Source organism: Meleagris gallopavo, chromosome 5 (genome assembly GCF_000146605.3).
Source record: "Meleagris gallopavo isolate NT-WF06-2002-E0010 breed Aviagen turkey brand Nicholas breeding stock chromosome 5, Turkey_5.1, whole genome shotgun sequence".
In the NCBI taxonomy this organism is placed as follows: Eukaryota; Metazoa; Chordata; class Aves; order Galliformes; family Phasianidae; genus Meleagris; species Meleagris gallopavo.
The window spans coordinates 56,793,104-56,804,621 of NC_015015.2; positions in this window are offsets into that span (position 1 = coordinate 56,793,104).

Sequence of the window (11,518 nt, forward strand, 5' to 3'; positions counted from 1 at the left end):
GGAGGTTGGTGGCCCTGCCTGTGGTTTGGGGGGGGTTGGAGCTTCGTGGTCCTTGAGGTCCCTTCCAACCCGGGCCATTCTGTGATTCTGTGACTCTGTGATTCCACGCTCCCCTTTTTCCTGCCACTTCTTCCTTTACATTAAAACATAACTTTTAATGCATGAAACCGCTTAAATGCAATTAAAACCACTAACCCTCAGAGCACAGGAGACGATTAAATTGTTTCTTTGCCATCCATTACAATAATGGGGTCTAAGCATGGCATTAAATTCAGCAAATAAAGCAGCAGCACAGGCAGGGCACTCAGCTGCAGACCCCAGTACGGCTACCTGCTCTGCTATTAATATTGAGGGGATTTAAGATTTAATCAGAGGCTGCAGCTACCTTTTTTCTATATAATCTGTCCATGGAAATGAGCAGAGGAATTGGCTCACGTGGGGTCACATCCCAGGTTATTAACTTCTTCCTTTCCTTCGCATGGGAAGCTGCCACAATACCATCATCAATGCCAACCAGGGTGCATTTCTTACCAGCAGAGCAATGCAATGCAGCTAAACCCATGCCCCTCACTACAGTTTCCTGCCCACATCTCCACTGAAATCTCAGCATCACACAAAGGCAAAACGTGGCCAATACAGAAACGTGAAGACTTGAGCATAGGGATCTTTTTAATCTATCACTTGAGGTGGTGAATCAACAACAGGCACGTAGCCATCCTGGATGACAAACATTTATTTGAGAATATCTCATTTGCCTATTGTGCTATGGGCCAATAAAAAAAAAACAATTTAAGCATAAATCCGGAGACATAAACTCTGTTTTAATATCACTGCATTTTCTCTATATAAACAGACACCACAAGCAAATGACTTTAACATATCCTCCCGTTGATTAAAAAATGATTTATATTGAATTACACCTTCGGGGTTGATTGGATGATGTGCTTAATCCCACTCCCTGCCCTCCTCCAACCTAACAATACGCAGTCACCTCTGTGATAACGCAGTTACGTTAATGGATTCTGTATCGGTGCTGTATTTGGGAGCAATCACTGTTACAGGGCTCGTGCTTCCCAAGGAGATCAATAATTTTAATTCTGGCAAATGAAGACCAGAAGAAAGTTGCGTTAGAAAACAACAAAGCACTTCCTATGGAGAACAGTGTCGTGCAAAGTATTTCCCGTGTGTATATTAAAATTCCACTGTAGTGACAAATAATCCATTATACCTTGTTCCTGTCGTCCACTGAGAGAAATATGTGAGAAGTCACTGGTTCAGTCAAGTGTGCCACAGCTGTAATCATTCTGTGTTGTAATTATTTGTACCTCTGTTCTGTGCCAGCGTGACAGGTCCGTCAGGACGAGGCTGAGCCAAAACTCGAGCACTGCAAAGCTGCACTTGCTTGACCATGACCAAAGCATTTGGGTGTGAGACTTTATCAGCTTGGGCAGCACAGAGAGAGTCTCCAGTGGGATGCACACCAAGAACTGGAAGCTTTGGGTATAAATAGGGAAAACACAGTGAAAATCATCCCCACTGTAATACAAGGATTCACAGACAAGCCATCGGCACCGGCTCCATCCCAGCACCTTCCCAATGGAGCGCAAATCTCCAAGAGTCACTTTGCAACCATAGGAAAACAGCATTACACAAAACGTCTAATCCCTCTTGAATAATCAGTGTCAGTTCCAGGTAGAAGCAAATTTCACCAGTACCATCATTTGGCAGAGGAATGGGTGACTTTAGCAGAAGGTAAGGCTGGTTCTTACATTGGTGTCACATAGAGTAATCTTGGAGGTGGAGCTCTGCATAGGTAATGCTTATAAAAAGTCATGGAAAAAATGCACCTCAGCTGCAATCTGCCCATCAGTACATCCCTCTGATGAATCCCACTTCTATTTCCAATTAATATTCTCACAGTAATCTCATTAATGTGTATATAAACCATTTTCCGTGCATTTTCTATCAGCATTAAATGTCAGGCTTCATTTTAAAACATACTGGGTTACAGATAAACCAAAGTCTGCATTACGAGATTGGAGAAATAATGAAAAATGAGTGTTTTATGGTTTGGAAACCATGTAAACATCATCATATTTTTATTTGTGAAAGGGTGGTATGGGGGGAGGGTGAGCCACTGAAGTCAATGCGATCTTTAATTTAAAGAGTATTTTTATGATGCTTTCTGTTAATCTTCTAAAGCTGTTTGCAACGTATAAGAATACACATGCTATAGGGAAGCCTTTATAGTGTGAGTGATAAAATACTCTTCTGTGGGTTTTGCGATTTCAATTTAGTAAACCTTGGTCCTTATGAGCAGAGCAATTACGACTATTATGATATTAAACTGGGAAAATATTCTGTTTAATGAACAGCGAAGAATTACAATGCATCGCCGCCCTTGGGAGCAGCAGTGTGCTCAGCTCACACACAGCACTAACAGCCTCATTGATGCCAGATGTCCCATTTTTTCAGAAGCAGCTTCCTGAACTCCAAGTGCAGCACTGAGGTTTCTGCTCCAATGCAGCCCCTCCTGGGAGCAGAAATGGGCTCCTCACCCATTGGAGAGCTGGAAAAAAGTCAACTGTAGGGCTGTAGCACAGCCTCTTCCTGTCTGTTTTCAAGGCCCTGATCTGGTGTGGGACACCCAACCCACAGTATGGGATGGTAAGCAAAGGAACTCATAGAGCTGGGAAAGGAGCCCAGTAGGAAAGCTGCTTCTAAAAGCATTGGAAAATTGTATATGAAATAGATCATCTAATTCCAAAGCACTGCAGAGACATGCTGGTTTCTTTTAACATTAAGTGTATTGAATAAATATCAAGAAACCTTTTCTCAAGATTTACTGACTTCTTAAGTGGCCTTCTCAGTGTTAAGAAGGAAATATAAGAGGACTATTTTCAGAATCTTTTAGATGATCGGGGGGCTGCAGCACCTCCCCTACAAAGACAGGATGAGGGAGCTGGGCTTGTTCGGCCTGGAGAAGAGAAGGCTGTGGGGTGACCTCAGTGCAGCCTTCAGTACCTAAAGGGAGCCTACAGACAGGAGGGGAGTCAGCTCTTGGAAAGGGGAGATAACAGCAGGACAAGGGGAAATGGTTGGAAGCTGAGGGAGGGCAGATTTCAGTTGGATGTGAGGGGGAAGTTGTTTGCTGTGAGAGTGGTGAGGTGCTGGAACAGCTGCCCAGAGAGGCTGTGGATGCCCCGTCCATCCCTGGAGGTGTTCAAGGCCAGGTTGGATGGGGCCCTGGGCAGCCTGGGCTGCTGTGAAATGTGGAGGTTGGTGGCCCTGCCTGTGGTTTGGGGGGTTGGAGCTTCGTGATCCTTGAGGTCCCTTCCAACCCGGGCCATTCTGTGAATCTGTTAATTGGTCAAATCCCATCCTTTACCTACCAAAGAGTGCCTCACCCGAAAAGGAGGTTGGTTCTGCCTTCATACTTTTCCTAAATGGCATTCTTCCATCTTCCTTGCCCACTGAGCTTTGTCACCAGGCTCTTCCTTGGCTTTGTCCCATGCATCAAACAACAGAAATCTAACAGTGTGCCACAGCTCCTGTCTGCTGTCCAAACAAGAGGGGAAAATAAAGGAGGAGTGCAGTAGGGAACTGCAGATGGAACGGGGACTGAAGGAGCACAAAGCCAATCCTGATGGGACTCCATCCAGACACATGGGTCAGAACAAGGAGAATTTTTTTCCCATTGTTTTTGCAAAACATCTTCAGCCAAGAAGGCCCAAAGGGACCCTTCTTCCATCCTCGTTCAGCCCTACTGTGTTTGATTAGAGATGAGTGCAGTGTTACCCCTAGGGAAATTTATTCTCTGCAAATTAGGATAACTTCCAAAAAACAATGCTCATAGAAATTCCATCAAGGGACCCTGGGCATCCCCAGCCTTACACCCAGCAGCACTCCCAGGAGCCAAGCAGGCTGATGGGGAATGAGGGGCTACTTGGCTCAGCTGGATCCTGCAGATAGAATGGGCTCTGAGCTGCAGGGACAGCACAAAGCCCTCAGCTCGGCCACCCCAAGAATCACCCATCACTTGCTTCCCCAAGGCACTGCTCCTTGGGTCTTAACTTTTGGGAGCTTTCATCAGCTATCCACACACCTTACCCAATACTAATGTAAAAAAGCAATATACATATATTTTTAATTGTAATTACCTTGGGGTGAGGCCATTGAAGAGGTTGAGAAGCAAGTCCTCAATCTGTAATTGTTGCACAGTGTTACATCCACAAGAATCCTGCTTTTCCTGGGCACAACTCATTACCAGCTCAGGGTTGTTGCTTATTATGAACCTTCAGATGCACACAAAAACACATTCCTCCACCCTTTCATCCTTTTGCAACATTTATTTAACCTGTCACTAAGATATCTGCGCATTAGTTTCAGGGAAACCAAGGAAAATGGGCATGAAGTCTCTACTGCAGTCTGCAGCAAGCTAACAAGGACACTGCCTACCTGGCCACACACCTCCAACCTGAGTCAGCAAAATATGCATCTACTCCAGAAGAAAAGCAAGAAAACCTGCAGAAGTTATCCCTAAAAGGCAACTCTTTACTCCCACTCCCAATTTCTCTATTTTGTATATCATTTTTCTTAATCATATGCATTTGCATCGCCCACTCAGCATCGCCTTCTTTGGCAGTGGGTTTGCAGCCCTGCAACAGAGGGCTGCTCCTGCCAGCTGCAGGCACTAAGCTTTGCAGGGCCTCAGCTGAGCCTGAACTTCTGACCTGCCTGCAGCTTTCTCCTACTTGGTTTAGCTAAGGCAGCACTTCTTCTAATTGACCAGCTATCTGTGACTCATTTGTTCTGCTTTTGTTTATCTTTGTATGGTACCACCATAGCTGTGTATAGGCAGCAGTAACAAGCAACTACTCCAAGCAGAAGGAGATATTTATCATTAACACACTGATGTAGTGGGGACATACCAAGGCCAGCTGATGAGACATGAGCAAAGGGAGACCCAGGGCTGTGCAAGCTCACCACAGCCAGTTAAGGAATGAACAGCCAGAGCTGGGTAGGGCTGGCTTGGGGTTAACCAAGAGAACAGTGTCTGCTCCTCTATTTTAGAGGCTCTGAAATAGCATCTAAGGGCAATGCAAAAGGAATACACATCTTACAGAGGGTGGCTGAGGGAGCTGGGGTGGGTCAGTCTGGAGAAGAGGAGGCTCAGGGGAGCCCTCATTGCTCTCTACAGCTCACTGACAGGAGGTGGGGCAAGGGGGGAGTCAGCCTCTGCTCCTGGGTAACAGTGATAGGATGAAAGGTGATGGCCTTAAGTTGTGCCAGGGAAGGGTCAGGTTGGATATTAAGAAACGTTTCTTCTCATAAAGAGCAGTGATGAGTGGCACATCTGCCCAGGAGTGCTGGGGTCACCATCTGAGAGTTGTGGAGATGTGGCACTGAGGGATGTGGGCAGTGGGCATGGTGGGATGGAGTGGGGTTGGGCTTTGGGACCTTAGAGGTCTTTTCCAACCTGAATGATTCTGTAATTCCGTGATCTATGGAACAACAAACCTGTGGAATTACAACAGCATCAACACCCTGCCTGTTCTGTGAGATATAATACAACAGTGGGAAGAAATTTCACAGACACCAAGTGTGCCACCTCCAAATGAAGCAGACCATTCCAGGCAAATTTGGGACAGGAAATCCCTGGTGAGCAGCCAGAAAATAATGTGCTTAACCAAACAGCATGCACAGGGGCTGCTTGGAACAGAGAGCCACTCCATCCACAATGTTACTCACAGCACAAGTGCACAAGCACACGCTTGCCTTTAGGTTTTAGGCCCATAGGAACACTCTTCATCCTGCACCTCATTACCACTGCCAGGGTTGCTCTGCATGCATGGGGACTGTGGGTGCTTCTGGCTGAAGAGGCTGCCAGTGGGAGAACAGCCTCATTCACTGCCTCAGCAAACATTTTCTCTGGGACTTAATTCGTGCTTCTGCTCAAACAATCCAAAGGGTTTTTTCATCCAAAAAGATACCTGTGTTCCCAAAACAAAGAAAGCCACTCATCCTTGACCTTCCAGGAGACCTGATTTTATAAAACTGCAGATGTAAGCTCACCACTGCGCAACTCCAAGCATCATTCCAAGAACCAAAACTGAGATATGACTCTATTACAATGCATGCACAACTTGCACAGGATCACATCCTGCTCCCAAATGACACCAATCCAGATAAAATAATTGCCATAGGGGCAGAGTTGCTTCAGTTACCAGCTAAAAAAAGTGAGTGTAATAAAAGTGTTAGTCCTCATATGCACACGTGTTTATGAACTGGCTTGTGTCTGTCCCCAAAAAGTTCCAAACCTCCTCATGTGCATTGAGGCTGCTGGTTCCACTTTGCATGGTGCTGTACCACCAGATGAGCCCTAAGCAGTCTAGGGTTTGTGATCCAAGGGCAGCAACTTGGATGCAGAAAGCACTGCAAAGCAAGGGGCTGTGGGGTAAGGAAATGCAAGGGAACAATGAGGCAGCATCATGCAGGCAGGTGGTGAGACTGAGCACAAGGTTCTTTTCTGCTGCCAAACATGGCCAGGAGGAGCTTCAGAGCAGGGCAGATATGCTATAAAAAGAGTAAGTTGGCTGTGCTCTGCACTGAATTCTGCCTACAAGCTGCTGAGCTGCAAAACAAGACTTAAACAGAGCAAGAAAGTTCTCTTCTGCTCGTGCAATTGAGTTAAACTGTTGTAAGATCCTGCAGGCTGCTCCCTTTGTGCTGCTCCATCTGGGTGTCAGGTCCCTGTTTCTTGTGGCTAAGGGTAAAGCTGTGCCTCGAGCCACGATACTCCTTGCCCAGAGCCCCGCTGGAGCCAACAACAAAGCCTCTGGCCAAAAGCTCTCTCTGAAACAGAACCACGTAGGACTTAGCAAAACAGATGTCATCCTCAGAATTCTGGCTATGAAAAAGATGAAGTGGGGAAAACAAACAGGGCACTATCCAAGCTAGGTGGAGAAACCAAAAGAAGAGCCACAGAAGCCAAGGAATGAATATGAATGATGTAGGGGGCTGCTGGGCTTGAGGCACACCAGGCAGAAATGAGCTAGAGAACAGCAGGGGAGAAAAAAAGGAAGATTTTTTCAAAGTTGTGAGTGTAAGAAAATCCCTCAATCGCAGAAGAACCATTGCTGGCCTCTCCAGGTCTCAGATGGCACTGGAGCTGCCACACAGCTGGGCTGGGTTGGCTGAGCAAACAGCAGCTTGTGCATTGTTCTGAGGAGGGACAGAGCCCTGCAGGACCACCAGCCTGCTGAGAATGCACACTCAGCACAGCCCAGAGTCCTCCAACACCTATCACCCTTACAACACTATTCCTTTGGGGTTTGTGCACTGCTAAAAGATTTCCCAAGGGCTTCCAGGGAGACATTACTGATAGATAAGGGTGAGAAACCGCTCCTTGCAATTGCAAGCCAAGCATTTTGCCTTTGCCCATCCAGCCCCATGGGTTTCATCCCACCCCATGAAGGCAGGGCGCAAGCCTCAGCCACACTCAAGGATGTTGGGTGCACACTGACAAAGATCAGGCATATTTTAGTGCTGTTCAAGTTCATGTTCTCTAAGCAGAGGGCTATTTTTTAAATTCAATTACTGCTTGGCCTTCGTTTTTTCAGCTCTAATTAACATAACTAGGCTTTCTTCCCACTTAATCTCATTTCTAAAAAGACTGGTTATCTCTGAAAGGTGCCATTGGCTATGGGATTCACCCAAATCCCCAATTATATTACTCTACACCTAGGTAAATTTGAACTTGATTATATTATATAAAAGCAGGATAATCCTTATTTTCCTTCTATGTTTACTTTGGGCTCCACCGTATTGATGGTATTTTCTCCTCCTGAATTTATTCTGAATTAAGCCAGCAGATTCCTGTGACTGAAGGGAGTCAATGAATTTAAATCTGGGGTTTCTCTTCTGTGAATAGTAAATTGACTGTGGAGTCGAGTTTTGATGAAACTGAAGCTATTCTGAACTCGGGTCAAATTCATCAGAGAGCTCTGACTGCAAATTAGCCAAGGAAACATTTTTCATGTTGAAGCATTTTATTTAAATATATTTTTTAAGTGAAATGTATTTCAGCTGAGATTCGTTAAGTGAATGGGCTTTAAGTGAAGTATGGAAAGGGAAATTAAGATTATACATTAGTAAGAATACTTTTAAATGGCAGTCTTAACAGAACACTAAAATAGCCTGCCAACAAGGACTATGCAGTGTGCATTGCTGGAGATGTGTTAGATGTATGGGGCAGGACAGGCAGTCTAAAGTCTCTTCCTGCCCCTTTCTATCACCATACCCATTTCTAGCAGTGAGATACTGTTCACCCCACATCCCAGTGTTGAGTTCTCCTTCTCTCAGGCTCCACAGTGTAAAACATCCTGGTCCCCATAGGAGTTCTTAATATAGATGATAGAATGGCTTAGGTTGGGAGGGACCCCAATGCCCACAGCCCCATCCCTGCTGTGGGCTGGGTGCCCCCCAGCTCAGGCTGCCCAGGGCCCATCCACAGCCTCAGGCACCTCCAGGGATGGGACACCACAGCTCTGGGCAGTGCCAGGGCCTCATTGCCCTCATGGTGAAGAATTTCCTCCTCACATCTGACTAAATCTCCCTCTCCCAGGAATCTGTTTCCAGGGTGCCAGCCCCATCTTCAACCCCAGTCAGCTTTCCAACCAGTGCATGCAACCAACAGCAGGGACTGGGAGGTGGCTGCAGGAGATGGACCAAGGGATGGGTGTTTCTTTGCAAACATTTGCAATAGGCCAGATGTGATCTGGTGGGGCAGCAGCACTGTCCCCAGGTGACGTAGCACGACAAGGAACAAGAACAAGGAGCTCAGGGATGGAGCTGGAGCTGCCCTGTGGGAGAAAGATGTGGTGCAGAGCAAACACAGCAAGAATTCTTTTAGCCGTCACTTTTTTCAGATTAAAACTGCAGGTTCAGATGCATCAAAATGCTTTGAAAACATTATACTATCTTCTCTGAAACTTCTGCCTGGGAGGAAAGGGCAAAAGAAAAAACAGCAATCATCTGGGAAAAAGGAAAATGATTTGGTTTCTCATTTATTGAATGAAATAACTTTGGGGTATTTGGTTTTGGTTGGGTTTTTGTTTTACTTGTTTTGTTTTGTTGTTCATTTCAAACAAATGTGAGCTTTGGTATTCTTCAGATTTATTTTAAACAAATTGCCTTTGATTGCTGCTTGTTGTTTTAGCTCCTTAGGAAAATACCAAACATAAGAAGCACATTGCTAAATTAGGTGTTCCATTTAACCCAGCCGGGGGGAGCCCACAGGCTTTTTAAAAGCAGCTCTGTTTAGGCATACAGCCCACACAGCTCTGGGGAAACACGACTGAAGTTTGCAGGGGATGTGCATGGCCCCAGTTCAAAACAGCATATTATCCTCCTTCCAGTTCATTACGCTCCTTCAGATCCTTAAGGAGGAAGTTTTTCAGCCAGAGGGTGGTGAGGCAGTGGAACAGGCTGCCCAAGGAGGCTGTGGATGCCCCATCCCTGCAGGCATTCAAGGCCAGGCTGGATGTGGCTCTGGGCAGCCTGGGCTGCTGGTTGGCGACCTGCACATAGCAGGGGGTTGGAACTGGATGCATTGTGCTCCTTTGCAACCCAGGCCGTTCTAGGGTTCTATGATTCTATGAAAATAACCTGGCAAACTGTTTGCTATCCACATCCCCTGCTCACACCAGTTTGATCTGATCCACATCCTACCTGCTCTGTGGAGGCAGCACTCAGCAAGCAATGTGCTGACAGCACTTCAAACTCCACCACTTCATCAGGAAACATTTAATCCCCTTTGGGCTGGAGCTACACAATCCCATCCCGTCAGCTCTTAGTTCAGTTTCGACGGCTATGCTCGTTAAGGCAGAGGCTGGGTGGCTGAGTGCATCCTGCCCATGGTGAGCATTTCACAGACAGAATAGGAAGAGGTGTTTTTGCTTCATCTACTTCTATTCTTGGAAATCTTCATTCAGTATTTTTGCTTTAGTGGAGTAAAATAAGGAAAAGCAGTAGTGGGGGAGGAAGGTAGCTTCTTGCTCTGTCCTGGCTACAGCACTCTAACTCTCCAAATCTCCATGTATCCCTTTTTTTAATATATCAGAGAATTTTCCTGTTAAAGAGCTTTGGGCTTTCAGTCTGATTTCAGATACGTACCATTGGAAAATAAGCCCTGTTCATCCTTTTCCCCTGCCAATCTCCACTACTGAGCTGCTGCAGGAATACCCAGAGTCTGAAGTCACTGCTAGGGCTCCCCATTGGAAGGTACCTCCATCCCAAGCTCGCAGCCCACATAGCATGGATTTGGGAAGGGGAATGTATTGTATCCGGTGAAGTCTATAAGCAAGAGGAAAACAGCAAAGCAGGGGTCTCTTCCTCCTTTTTTTTTCTTTTCAGCTTTCCAGTAGGGAAAGAGCAAGGAAAAATCATAAAACACGGTGGAAAAGCAAAGGTGTTGCAATCCTCATTGCCTCATATTCTCCCTTTTTGAGGCCAGGAGATTTTTCAGTCCCCTCCTTTTGTCCTAAAGCAAAAAAACTGAGCAGAATAAATGAGAGAGGGAAAAAGAAAACAAAATGAGAGAGATGTCCTAAAACAGAACCTGTCGTTGCCATCGTTCTTAGAAGTGGAAACGATGCTGTGTACACTAGTATAAGGTGAGACACTTCACATTTTGTCTTTGATGTTTCTGTTCCAAACTTTAGCTCTGAGATTGAAAGCCTTGACTACAAATGCCTTGCTCAGCACACTCCAAAGAGGAAATTCTGATGAACTTTGGAGGATTTGGGTATTACAGGTATGCGCTCATAAATATTTCTCTCTCAGTATAAGTTTTTTTTTTCCTTCTAAAAGCCATTTTGGTCCCTGATAATAGCAGCTAAGTACAACTCCAGCTGCTCCCACCCTGAGAACGGAGGCATCAAAGCGGAGGAGAGGACCACTCCTGCAGTCGTGCTGGGAAGCACGAGGCGTTCACAAGAAATGTATTTCTATTATCAGCCAAACAAGGTATCAGCCTGGGTGAACTGAAGAAATACCTTTTTCTTTTCCCATTTTGTGAATGTGAAGTGGGGCCAGGGAGTCACAGCACGTCCCCAAGGCAGCTGCCTGGTGCTGCTCCATGCACCAGCATTAAATACAGATGTAGCCATCCCCAAAAGAGACAAGCTTTCTCTCCCTCTACCTCAGCACACTCTGTATACCTTTTCCTCACCAAAATAACAAAAAAAGCAGCACAGAGTGAGAATATAGATGATGCCTTGATATATAAGCTGTTTACACAGAGCAGCTCTTTTAATTAAAAGGGACTGCTTGCTTTAAGCACGTTATTTTAATAGGTTTGCTCAAGGTGTGGGGTGCTGAGAAATACTGCACGTTCCCATTGCATTGGCAGAAAATAAATTGATTTTATTTGTTCTTCTCTTAAATGAAACATAATTGAAGAGTGGGAATGTTCCCAGTCAAGGAGAAAAAAAAATGTTCAATTAAAAAACAATCT